At 46.8% G+C, this 13,372-nt stretch overlaps 1 protein-coding gene across 1 annotated transcript in view; it reads right to left on the bottom strand.

Moving 5' to 3' along the window:
• ehbp1 (EH domain binding protein 1) overlaps positions 1–13,372 on the bottom strand; it is a 344,316-nt gene that overhangs the window by 259,041 nt on the left and 71,903 nt on the right.

A 13,372-nucleotide genomic window follows, 5' to 3' on the forward strand; every position in this document is an offset into this window, starting at 1 on the left:
GAGAGGGCGGGCGGGAGGGAGGTAGGGAGAGAGGGCGGGCGGGCGGGAGGGAGGGAGGGATGGAGTGAGGGAGGGAGGGATAAACACTTGTTAAAATCTGGTGGACAGATTGAAGGTGTTTTGTGCTTATGTAATGTCTAATAAAGGAGTCATATTGTATTCTGTCACCATCCCTCTACTTCCCACAGCCTCTTCCCAGTGGCAGCACATCTGAAACCATTAGACAGCTGGAGAGAATAATGGCATAAGACCCATTAGTATAACTACCATACCAATCCAAACCCGCTCCAGGTAGGAGCTAGGGGCCGATATGGAACTGGGCCCAGGTCACCACAGCCCTGGTAAAAGGCATCATGGGAATGGAACTAGAGAAGACCGATGTCGTGTGTTGTTCGCTGTTCACACAACACATGGAAATAAATCATGAAATGTCGTAGAGGGGTGGGGGGTGACAACTTGGAAGTGAAAAATAGGCCAGCAGCAGATAGGCCAGAAGCTAATAGGCCAGCAGCTGATAGGCCAGAAGCTAATAGGCCAGCAGCTGATAGGCCAGAAGCTAACAGGCCAGCAGCTGATAGGCCAGAAGCTAACAGGCCAGCAGCAGATAGGCCAGAAGCTAACAGGCCAGCAGCTGATAGGCCAGAAGCTAACAGGCCAGCAGCTGATAGGCCAGAAGCTAACAGGCCAGCAGCGGATAGGCCAGAAGCTAACAGGCCAGCAGCGGATAGGCCAGAAGCTAACAGGCCAGCAGCTAACAGGCCAGCAGCTGATAGGCCAGCAGCTAACAGGCCAGCAGCTAACAGGCCAGCAGCTAACAGGCCAGCAGCTAACAGGCCAGCAGCTGATAGGCCAGAAGCTGATAGGCCAGCAGCTAACAGGCCAGCAGCTAGGTCTTGTCAGAATTCTAGATAAGGAACAAAACACACCCACACACTTACGCCCAAAGGTTTGGAAACCAAACACTCCAAAACACAGTGATACATCTGGTCTCTCTCTCCTCTAGGTGTAAAACACTGATACATCTGGTCTCTCTCCTCTAGGTGTTAAACACTGATACATCTGGTCTCTCTCCTCTAGGTGTTAAACACTGATACATCTGGTCTCTCTCTCCTCTAGGTGTTAAACACTGATACATCTAGTCTCTCTCTCTCTCTCCTCTAGGTGTTAAACACTGATACATCTGGTCTCTCTCTCCTCTAGGTGTTAAACACTGATACATCTAGTCTCTCTCTCTCTCTCCTCTAGGTGTTAAACACTGATACATCTGGTCTCTCTCTCCTCTAGGTGTTAAACACTGATACATCTAGTCTCTCTCTCCTCTAGGTGTTAAACACTGATACATCTAGTCTCTCTCCTCTAGGTGTTAAACACTGATACATCTAGTCTCTCTCCTCTAGGTCTAAAACACTGATACATCTAGTCTCTCTCCTCTAGGTGTTAAACACGGATACATCTAGTCTCTCTCCTCTAGGTGTTAAACACTGATACATCTGGTCTCTCTCTCCTCTAGGTGTAAAACACTGATACATCTGGTCTCTCTCCTCTAGGTGTAGAACACTGATACATCTGGTCTCTCTCCTCTAGGTGTTAAACACTGATACATCTAGTCTCTCTCCTCTAGGTCTAAAACACTGATACATCTGGTCTCTCTCTCCTCTAGGTGTTAAACACTGATACATCTAGTCTCTCTCCTCTAGGTGTTAAACACTGATACATCTAGTCTCTCTCCTCTAGGTGTTAAACACTGATACATCTAGTCTCTCTCCTCTAGGTGTTAAACACTGATACATCTAGTCTCTCTCTCCTCTAGGTGTTAAACACTGATACATCTAGTCTCTCTCCTCTAGGTGTTAAACACTGATACATCTGGTCTCGCTCTCCTCTAGGTGTAAAACACTGATACATCTAGTCTCTCTCTCCTCTAGGTGTTAAACACTGATACATCTAGTCTCTCTCTGTCCTCTAGGTGTTAAACACTGATACATCTAGTCTCTCTCTGTCCTCTAGGTGTTAAACAGTGATACATCTAGTCTCTCTCTCCTCTAGGTCTAAAACACTGATACATCTAGTCTCTCTCCTCTAGGTGTTAAACACTGATACATCTAGTCTCTCTCCTCTAGGTGTTAAACACTGATACATCTAGTCTCTCTCTCTCTCCTCTAGGTGTTAAACACTGATACATCTAGTCTCTCTCTCTCTCCTCTAGGTGTTAAACACTGATACATCTAGTCTCTCTCTCTCCTCTAGGTGTTAAACACTGATACATCTAGTCTCTCTCCTCTAGGTCTAAAACACTGATACATCTAGTCTCTCTCTCCTCTAGGTGTTAAACACTGATACATCTAGTCTCTCTCCTCTAGGTGTTAAACACTGATACATCTGGTCTCTCTCTCCTCTAGGTGTTAAACACTGATACATCTGGTCTCTCTCCTCTAGGTGTTAAACACTGATACATCTGGTCTCTCTCTCCTCTAGGTGTTAAACACTGATACATCTGGTATTTCTCTCCTCTAGGTGTTAAACACTGATACATCTGGTCTCTCTCTCCTCTAGGTGTTAAACACTGATACATCTGGTCTCTCTCTCCTCTAGGTGTTAAACACTGATACATCTGGTCTCTCTCTCCTCTAGGTGTTAAACACTGATACATCTAGTCTCTCTCTCCTCTAGGTGTAAAACACTGATACATCTAGTCTCTCTCTCCTCTAGGTGTTAAACACTGATACATCTAGTCTCTCTCTCCTCTAGGTGTAAAACACTGATACATCTGGTCTCTCTCCTCTAGGTGTTAAACACTGATACATCTAGTCTCTCTCCTCTAGGTGTTAAACACTGATACATCTGGTCTCTCTCTCTCTCCTCTAGGTGTTAAACACTGATACATCTAGTCTCTCTCTCCTCTAGGTGTTAAACACTGATACATCTAGTCTCTCTCTCCTCTAGGTCTAAAACACTGATACATCTAGTCTCTCTCTCCTCTAGGTGTTAAACACTGATACATCTAGTCTCTCTCTCTCCTCTAGGTGTTAAACACTGATACATCTAGTCTCTCTCTCTCTCCTCTAGGTGTTAAACACTGATACATCTAGTCTCTCTCCTTTAGGTGTAGAGCTCTGCCTTGCTGTCAGAGAACAGAGGACCTCCATGCTGCCTCGCTGAACAGAGGACCTCCATGCTGCCTCGCTGAACAGAGGACCTCCATGCTGCCTCGCTGAACAGAGGACCTCCATGCTGCCTCGCTGTGTTGATATGACACCCGGGCCATTCTGCCTTCTCTCTTTCTCTCCCCCGCTCGCTCACTTTTCTTTCTCTCTCGTCGGTCTTGTGTCCTGGAAGCACTGCCTGGAGTTGTCAGTTAAATAACTGTCTTTGGGCCACTGTGTGTTGGGAGGGAGGGAGTGTGTGTGTCAACTCTATCCAGCATAATAACTGAAGACTGCAGCTAAGTCTTGTCAGTATTCTAGATAGGGAACAACACACAGGAGAAATGAAGCGTCTGTCAGACAACTGAATCTCTCTCCATCTCTCTCTCCATCTCACTGCGTCTCTATTCATCTCTCTCTCCATCTCACTGTCTCTCTCTTCATCTCTCTCTCCATCTCACTGTGTCTCTCTCCATCTCACTGTCTCTCTTTAGTCTCTCTCCATCTCACTGTGTCTCTCTTCATCTCTCTCTCCATCTCACTGTGTCTCTCTCCATCTCACTGTCTCTCTTTAGTCTTTCTCCATCTCACTGTGTCTCTCTCCATCTCACTGTCTCTCTTTAGTCTCTCTCCATCTCACTGTGTCTCTATTCATCTCTCTCTCCAACTCACTGTCTCTATTCATCTCTCTCCATCTCACTGTCTCTCTCCATCTCACTGTCTCTCTTTAGTCTCTCTCCATCTCACTGTCTCTCTATTCATCTCTCTCTCCATCTCACTGTCTGTCTCTCTCCATCTCTCTCTCCATCTCACTGTCTCTCTTTAGTCTCTCTCCATCTCCCTGTGTCTATTCATCTCTCTCTCTCTCATCTCACTGTGTCTCTCTTCATCTCACTGTCTGTCTCTCTCCATCTCACTGTGTCTCTCTTCATCTCTCTCTCTCATCTCACTGTGTCTCTCTTCATCTCTCTCTCAATTCAATTCAATTCAAGGGCTTTATTGACATGGGAAACGTGTTAACATTGCCAAAGCAAGTGAGGTAGACAACATACAAAGTTAATATATAAAGTGAAAAACAACAAAAATTAACAGTAAACATTACACATACAGAGGTTTCAAAACAGTAAAGACATTACAAATGTCATATTATATATATATATATATATATATATACAGTGTTTTAACAATGTACAAATGGTTAAAGGACACAAGATAAAATAAATAAGCATAAATATGGGTTGTATTTACAATGGTGTTTGTTCTTCACTGGTTGCCCTTTTCTCGTGGCAACAGGTCACACATCTTGCTGCTGTGATGGCACACTGTGGAATTTCACCCAGTAGATATGGGAGTTTATCAAAATTGGATTTGTTTTCGAATTCTTTATGGATCTGTGTAATCTGAGGGAAATATGTCTCTCTAATATGGTCATACATTGGGCAGGAGGTTAGGAAGTGCAGCTCAGTTTCCACCTCATTTTGTGGGCAGTGAGCACATAGCCTGTCTTCTCTTGAGAGCCGGGTCTGCCTACGGCGGCCTTTCTCAATAGCAAGGCTATGCTCACTGAGTCTCTCTCTTCTCACTGTCTGTCTCTTCATCTCTCATCTATTGATGCGTTCATAACATGTCATGGATGTTATTAAATTGATAGAAATACATATTGCTCAGAGAGGGATGAGAGGAGAGCAGAAAAACATCTACAATTCCAATTGGAACTGACAAACCAAAGGAATCACACTGGCAAACCAACATCCCCCAAACACAACCCACTGCACCATTACTCTACCAGGTCTACCCACCTCTCCCTTCCACCCAGCGCTCCTTCCTGTTTCTCTGCCTTATCCATCCCTCCTGCCCTCCTCCTCTCTCTTCCATCCATCCCTCCTGCCCACCTCACCTCTCCCTTCCACCCAGCGCTCCTTCATGTTTCTCTGCCTTATCCATCCCTCCTGCCCTCCTCCTCTCTCTTCCATCCATCCCTCCTGCCCACCTCACCTCTCCCTTCCACCCAGCGCTCCTTCCTGTTTCTCTGCCTTATCCATCCCTCCTGCCCACCTCCTCTCCCTTCCATCCATCCCTCCTGCCCACCTCCTCTCTCTTCCATCCATCCCTCCTGCCCACCTCCTCTCCCTTCCATCCATCCCTCCTGCCCACCTCCTCTCCCTTCCATCCATCCCTCCTACCCACCTCCCCTCTCCCTTCCACCCAGCGCTCCTTCCTGTTTCTCTGCCTTATCCATCTCTCCTGCCCACCTCCTCTCTCTTCCATCCATCTCTCCTGCCCACCTCCTCTCTCTTCCATCCATCCCTCCTACCCTCCTCCTCTCCCTTCCATCCATCCCTCCTACCCACCTCCCCTCTCCCTTCCACCCAGCGCTCCTTCCTGTTTCTCTGCCTTATCCATCTCTCCTGCCCACCTCCTCTCTCTTCCATCCATCCCTCCTACCCTCCTCCTCTCCCTTCCATCCATCCCTCCTACCCTCCTCCTCTCCCTTCCATCCATCCCTCCTACCCTCCTCCTCTCCCTTCCATCCACCCCTCCTACCCTTCCCCATCTCACAGGAACGATTAGAAAAAGGCATTCGTCAAGCAACGCAGCCACTTGACATTTGTGTTGACATTTGAGCCTGGTTGAATCGTCCCTGTCTGGAAATACTAGTGCATCATGTCATCCCCCTGAAGAATACTAGAGCCTCAGAAAGCCCCTCTCCTTCCTTATCATCTCCCAGATTAGGCCATCCCCATTATACTGAGCTAATAGTGCATGTAGATACGTTAAGAAGGAATTTCTCCAAATGCATCAAACACTTAAGAAGGGGATTTGGTATAGAACGTCGTCGTACAGGGGCCCTCTCGGAAAGGAAACACTTAAGAAGGGGATTTGGTATAGGACGTCGTCGTACAGGGGCCCTCTCGGAAAGGAAATACTTAAGAATATGTAAATGATTCTGAGGCAGAATAATAATAATGGTTTAACAGACGAGTCGGGAGGAGAACAATAAAAATGATGCTGTTGTCCCCGGATGGCGCTTGTCAATCAGGAAGAGAGAGAGATTAGGGGGTCTGAGATGGTGAAACACACACACACAGGTGGGCGCACACGCAAACACACAAGCATGCACACACAGTCACACAATTAGGGGGTCAGAGAGGTTGATGTGTGAAATGAAAGGAGAGGATAAAGTATTTTAATTTATTACAGGCAGATATTACAACTATCAATACACTGGTACTCATTGGAGCTGCTGGAATGACTCAATACCTGAGTGGTGTCTGGAGAGAGACAGAGACAGAGAGAGAGAGAGAGAGACAGAGAGAGAGACAGAGACAGAGTGAGAGACAGGAGAGAGAGAGAGAGAGAGAGAGAGAGAGAGAGAGAGAGAGAGAGAGAGAGAAAGAGACAGAGAGAGAGAAAGAGAGAGAGAGAGAGAGACAGAGAGAGAGAGAGACAGAGAGAGAGAGAGACAGAGACAGAGAGAGAGAGAGACAGAGAGAGAGAGAGAGAGAGAGACAGAGAGAGAGAGAGAGAGACAGAGAGAGAGAGAGACAGAGAGAGAGAGAGAGAGACAGAGAGAGAGAGAGAGAGAGAGAGAGAGAGAGAGAGAGAGAGACAGAGAGAGAGACAGAGACAGAGAGAGAGAGACAGAGAGAGAGACAGAGAGAGAGAGAGAGAGACAGAGAGAGAGAGAGAGAGAAAGAGAGAGAGAGAGACAGAGAGAGAGAGAGACAGAGAGAGAGACAGAGACAGAGAGAGAGAGAGACAGAGAGAGACAGAGAGAGAGAGACAGAGACAGAGACAGAGAGACCATTGTAAATACAACCCATATTTATGCTTATTTATTTTATATTGTGTCCTTTAACCATTTGTACATTGTTAAAACACTGTATATATATATAATATGACATTTGTAATGTCTTTATTGTTTTGAAACTTCTGTATGTGTAATGTTTACTGTTCATTTTTATTGTTAATTTCACTTTATATATTTACTTTATATATGATCTACCTCACTTGCTTTGGCAATGTTAACACATGTTTCCCATGCCAATAAAGCCCTTGAATTGAAAAAAATTGAGAGAAAGAGAGAGAGAGAGAGAGAGAGAGAGAGAACAGAGGAGAGGAGAGGTCAGAGAGAGAGAGAATAATGTTTACTGTACATTTTTTATTGTTTATTTCACTTTTGTTTATTATCTATTTAACTTGCTTTGACAATGTAGACATATGTTTCCCATACCAATAAAGCCCTTTGGGGGGAGGGAGAGAGAAAAAGAGAGAGGGGAGAGAAAGAGAGGGAGAGATAGAGGAGAGAGATAGCAGGGGGAGAGGGAGAGAGAAAAAGAGAGAGGGGAGAGAAAGAGAGGGAGAGATAGAGGAGAGAGATAGCAGGGGGAGAGAGGGGAGAGAAAGAGAGGGAGAGATAGAGGAGAGAGATAGCGGGGGGAGAGGGAGAGAGAAAAAGAGAGAGGGGAGAGAAAGAGAGGGAGAGATAGAGGAGAGAGAGAGCAGGGGGAGAGGGAGAGAGAAAAAGAGGGAGGGGAGAGAAAGAGAGGGAGAGATAGAGGAGAGAGATAGAGGGAGAGAAGGGTCTGAGGTGGCTGTATGCTTCCCCCTAGCTGTTAATCTGTGTTTCTGCAGCTTCCCACTAAACTACCTCAGTCAGACCATGTTGCTTGATCCTGTACTGCAGCTTCCCACTAAACTACCTCAGACAGACCATGTTGCTTGATCCTGTACCGCAGCTTCCCACTAAACTACCTCAGACAGACCATGTTGCTTGATCCTGTACCGCAGCTTCCCACTAAACTACCTCAGACAGACCATGTTGCTTGATACTGTATTGCAGCTTCCCACTAAACTACCTCAGTCAGACCATGTTGCTGATAATGTACTGCAGCTTCCCAGTAAACTACCTCAGACAGACCATGTTGCTTGATCCTGTACCGCAGCTTCCCACTAAACTACCTCAGTCAGACCATGTTGCTTGATCCTGTACCGCAGCTTCCCACTAAACTACCTCAGACAGACCATGTTGCTTGATCCTGTACCGCAGCTTCCCACTAAACTACCTCAGACAGACCATGTTGCTTGATCCTGTACCGCAGCTTCCCACTAAACTACCTCAGACAGACCATGTTGCTTGATACTGTATTGCAGCTTCCCACTAAACTACCTCAGACAGACCATGTTGCTTGATCCTGTACCGCAGCTTCCCACTAAACTACCTCAGTCAGACCATGTTGCTTGATCCTGTACCGCAGCTTCCCACTAAACTACCTCAGACAGACCATGTTGCTTGATACTGTACCGCAGCTTCCCACTAAACTACCTCAGACAGACCATGTTGCTTGATACTGTACTGCAGCTTCCCACTAAACTACCTCAGACAGACCATGTTGCTTGATACTGTATTGCAGCTTCCCACTAAACTACCTCAGACAGACCATGTTGCTTGATCCTGTACCGCAGCTTCCCACTAAACTACCTCAGACAGACCATGTTGCTTGATACTGTATTGCAGCTTCCCACTAAACTACCTCAGACAGACCATGTTGCTTGATACTGTACTGCAGCTTCCCACTAAACTACCTCAGTCAGACCATGTTGCTTGATACTGTACTGCAGCTTCCCATTAAACTACCTCAGTCAGACCATGTTGCTTGATAATGTACTGCAGCTTCCCACTAAACTACCTCAGACAGACCATGTTGCTTGATAATGTACTGCAGCTTCCCACTAAACTACCTCAGACAGACCATGTTGCTTGATACTGTATTGCAGCGTTTCTCAGGACCACAAGGGGTGCAGGTTTTGGTTTTTGCCCCTAACACTACACAGTTCTATCAGCATATCGATTGTGCAACCAGGCCTGGCAAAACCCTAGATCATTGTTATTCTAACTTCCGCAAAGCATATAAGGCCCTCCTCCGCCCTCCATTCGGAAAAGCTGACCACGACTCCATTTTGTTGCTCCCAGCCTATAGACAGAAACTAAAACAGGAAGCTCCCACGCTCAGGTCTGTCCAACGCTGGTCCGACCAATCGGATTCCACGCTTCAAGATTGCTTCGATCACATGGACTGGGATATGTTCCGCATTGCGGCGAACAACAACATTGATGAATACACTGATTAGGTGAGCGGGTTTATTAGCAAGTGCATCGGGGATGTCGTACCCACAGCAACGATTAAAACATTCCCAAACCAGAAACCGTTATTTGATGGCAGCATTTGTGCAAAATTGAAAGCGTGAAACACTGCTTTTAACCAGGGCACGGTGACCGGAAACATGACCAAATACAAACAGTGTAACTATTCCCTCCGCAAGGCAATCAAACAAGCTAAGCGTCAGTATAGAGACAAAGTAGAGTCGCAATTCAACGGCTCAGACACAAGAGGTATGTGACAGGGTCTACAGTCAATCAAGGACTACAAAATGAAAACCAGCCCCGTCGCGGACCAGGATGTCTTGCTCCCAGACAGACTAAACAACTTCTTTGCTCACTTTAAGGACAATACAGTGCCACTGACACGGCCTGCTACCAAAACCTGCGGGCTCTCCTTCACTGCAGCCGAAGTGAGTAAAACATTTAAACGTGTTAACCCTCGCAAGGCTGCCGGCCCAGACGGCATCCCCAGCCGTGTCCTCAGAGCATTCGCAGACTAGCTGGCTGGTGTGTTTACGGACATATTCAATCAATCCTTATCCCAGTCTGCTGTTCCCAGATGCTTCAAGAGGGCCACCATTGTTCCTGTTCCCAAGAAACCGAGCTAAACGACTACGTAGCACTCACTTCCGTCATCATGAAGTGCTTTGAGAGACTAGTCAAGAACCACATCACCTCCACCCTACCTGACACCCTAGACCCACTCCAATTTGCTTACCGTCCTAATAGGTCCACAGACGACGCAATCGCAAACACACTGCACACTGCTCTAACCCATCTGGACAAGAGGAATACCTATGTGAGAATGCTGTTCATCGACTACAGATCAGCATTTAACACCATAGTACCCTCCAAACTCGTCATCAAGCTCTAGACCCTGGGTCTCGACCCCGCCCTGTGCAACTGGGTCCTGGACTTTCTGATGGGCCAACCCCAGGTGATGAGGGTAGGTAACAACATCTCCACCCCGCTGATCCTCAACACTGGAGCCACACAAGGGTGCATTCTGAGCCCTCTGCTGTACTCCCTGTTCACCCATGACTGCATGGCCATGCACGCCTCCAACTCAATCATCAAGTTTGCAGACGACACTACAGTGGTAGGCTTGGTTACCAACAACGACAAGACGGCCTACAGGGGAGAGGTGAGGGCCTCCTGGAAAATAACCTCACACTCAACATAACAAAGGAGATGATCGTGGACTTCAGAAAACAGCAGAGGGAACACCCCCCTATCCACATCGACGGGACAGTAGTGGAGAGGGTAGAACGTTTTAAGTTCCTCGGCGTACACATCACAGACAAACTGAAATGGTCCACCCACACAGACAGCATTGTGAAGAAGGCGCCTCTTCAACCTCAGGAGGCTGAAGAAATTTGGCTTGTCACCAAAAACCCTCACAAACCTTTACAGATGCTCAATCAAGAGCATCCTGTCCGGCTGTATCACCGCCTGGTACGGCAACTGCTCCGCCCACAACCGTAAGGCTCTCCAGAGGGTAGTGAGGTCTGCACAACGCATCACCGGGGGAAAACTACCTGCCCTCCAGGACACCTACACCACCCGATGTCACAGGAAGGCCATAAAGATCATCAAGGACAACAACCACCCGAGCCACTGCCTGTTCACCCCGCTATCATCCAGAAGGCGAGGTCAGTACAGGTGCAAATCAAATCAAATCAAATTTTATTTGTCACATACACATGGTTAGCAGATGTTAATGCGAGTGTAGCGAAATGCTTGTGCTTCTAGTTCCGACAATGCAGTAATAACAAGTAATCTAACTAACAATTCCAAAACTACTGTCTTGTACACAGTGTAAGGGGATAAAGAATATGTACATAAGGATATATGAATGAGTGATGGTACAGAGCAGCATAGGCAAGATACAGTAGATGGTATCGGGTACAGTATGTACAAATGAGATGAGTATGTAAACAAAGTGGCATAGTATAGTATAAAGTGGCTAGTGATACATGTATTACATAAGGATACCGTCGATGATATAGAGTACAGTATATACGTATGCATATGAGATGAATAATGTAGGGTAAGTAACATTTATATAAGGTAGCATTGTTTAAAGTGGCTAGTGATATATTTACATCATTTCCCATCAATTCCCATTATTAAAGTGGCTGGAGTTGAGTCAGTGTCAGTGTGTTGGCAGCAGCCACTCAGTGTTAGTGGTGGCTGTTTAACAGTCTGATGGCCTTGAGATAGAAGCTGTTTTTCAGTCTCTCGGTCCCAGCTTTGATGCACCTGTACTGACCTCGCCTTCTGGATGATAGCGGGGTGAACAGGCAGTGGCTCGGGTGGTTGATGTCCTTGATGATCTTTATGGCCTTCCTGTGACATCGGGTGGTGTAGGTGTCCTGGAGGGCAGGTAGTTTGCCCCCGGTGATGCGTTGTGCAGACCTCACTACCCTCTGGAGAGCCTTACGGTTGAGGGCGGTGCAGTTGCCATACCAGGCGGTGATACAGCCCGCCAGGATGCTCTCGATTGTGCATCTGTAGAAGTTTGTGAGTGCTTTTGGTGACAAGCCGAATTTCTTCAGCCTCCTGAGGTTGAAGAGGCGCTGCTGCGCCTTCTTCACGATGCTGTCTGTGTGAGTGGACCAATTCAGTTTGTCTGTGATGTGTATGCCGAGGAACTTAAAACTTGCTACCCTCTCCACTACTGTTCCATCGATGTGGATAGGGGGGTGTTCCCTTTGCTGTTTCCTGAAGTCCACAATCATCTCCTTAGTTTTGTTGACGTTGAGTGTGAGGTTGTTTTCCTGACACCACACTCCGAGGGCCCTCACCTCCTCCCTGTAGGCCGTCTCATCGTTGTTGGTAATCAAGCCTACCACTGTTGTGTCGTCCGCAAACTTGATGATTGAGTTGGAGGCGTGCGTGGCCACGCAGTCGTGGGTGAACAGGGAGTACAGGAGAGGGCTCAGAACGCAACCTTGTGGGGCCCCAGTGTTGAGGATCAGCGGGGAGGAGATGTTGTTGCCTACCCTCACCACCTGGGGGCGGCCCGTCAGGAAGTCCAGTACCCAGTTGCACAGGGCGGGGTCGAGACCCAGGGTCTCGAGCTTGATGACGAGCTTGGAGGGTACTATGGTGTTGAATGCCGAGCTGTAGTCGATGAACAGCATTCTCACATAGGTATTCCTCTTGTCCAGATGGGTTAGGGCAGTGTGCAGTGTGGTTGAGATTGCATCGTCTGTGGACCTATTTGGGCGGTAAGCAAATTGGAGTGGGTCTAGGGTGTCAGGTAGGGTGGAGGTGATATGGTCCTTGACTAGTCTCTCAAAGCACTTCATGATGACGGATGTGAGATATAAAGATATAAAACTGTATTTTTTTGTGAAGAATCAACAACAAGTGGGACACAATCATGAAGTGGAACGACATTTATTGGATATTTCAAACTTCTTTTTTTATCAAAAACTGAAAAATTGGGCGTGCAAAATGATTCAGCCCCTTTACTTTCAGTGCAGCAAACTCTCTACAGAAGTTCAGTGAGGATCTCTGAATGATCCAATGTTGACCTAAATGACTAATGATGATAAATACAATCCACCTGTGTGTAATCAAGTCTCCGTATAAATGCACCTGCACTGTGATAGTCTCAGAGGTCCGTTAAAAGCTCAGAGAGCATCATGAAGAACAAGGAACACACCAGGCAGGTCCGAGATACTGTTGTGAAGAAGTTTAAAGACGGATTTGGATACAAAAAGATTTCCCAAGCTTTAAACATCCCAAGGAGCACTGTGCAAGCGATAATATTGAAATGGAAGGAGTATCAGACCACTGCAAATCTACCAAGACCTGGCCGTCCTTCTAAACCTTCAGCTCATACAAGGAGAAGACTGATCAGAGATGCAGCCAAGAGGCCCATGATCACTCTGGATGAACTGCAGAGATCTACAGCTGAGGTGGGAGACTCTGTCCATAGGACAACAATCAGTCAGTCGTATATTGCACAAATCTGGCCTTTATGGAAGAGTGGCAAGAAGAAAGCCAATTCTTAAAGATATCCATAAAAAGTGTCGTTTAACGTTTGCCACAAGCC

Source organism: Oncorhynchus mykiss, chromosome 23 (assembly GCF_057628025.1).
Source record: "Oncorhynchus mykiss isolate SJ-2025 chromosome 23, ASM5762802v1, whole genome shotgun sequence".
Taxonomy (NCBI): domain Eukaryota; kingdom Metazoa; phylum Chordata; class Actinopteri; order Salmoniformes; family Salmonidae; genus Oncorhynchus; species Oncorhynchus mykiss.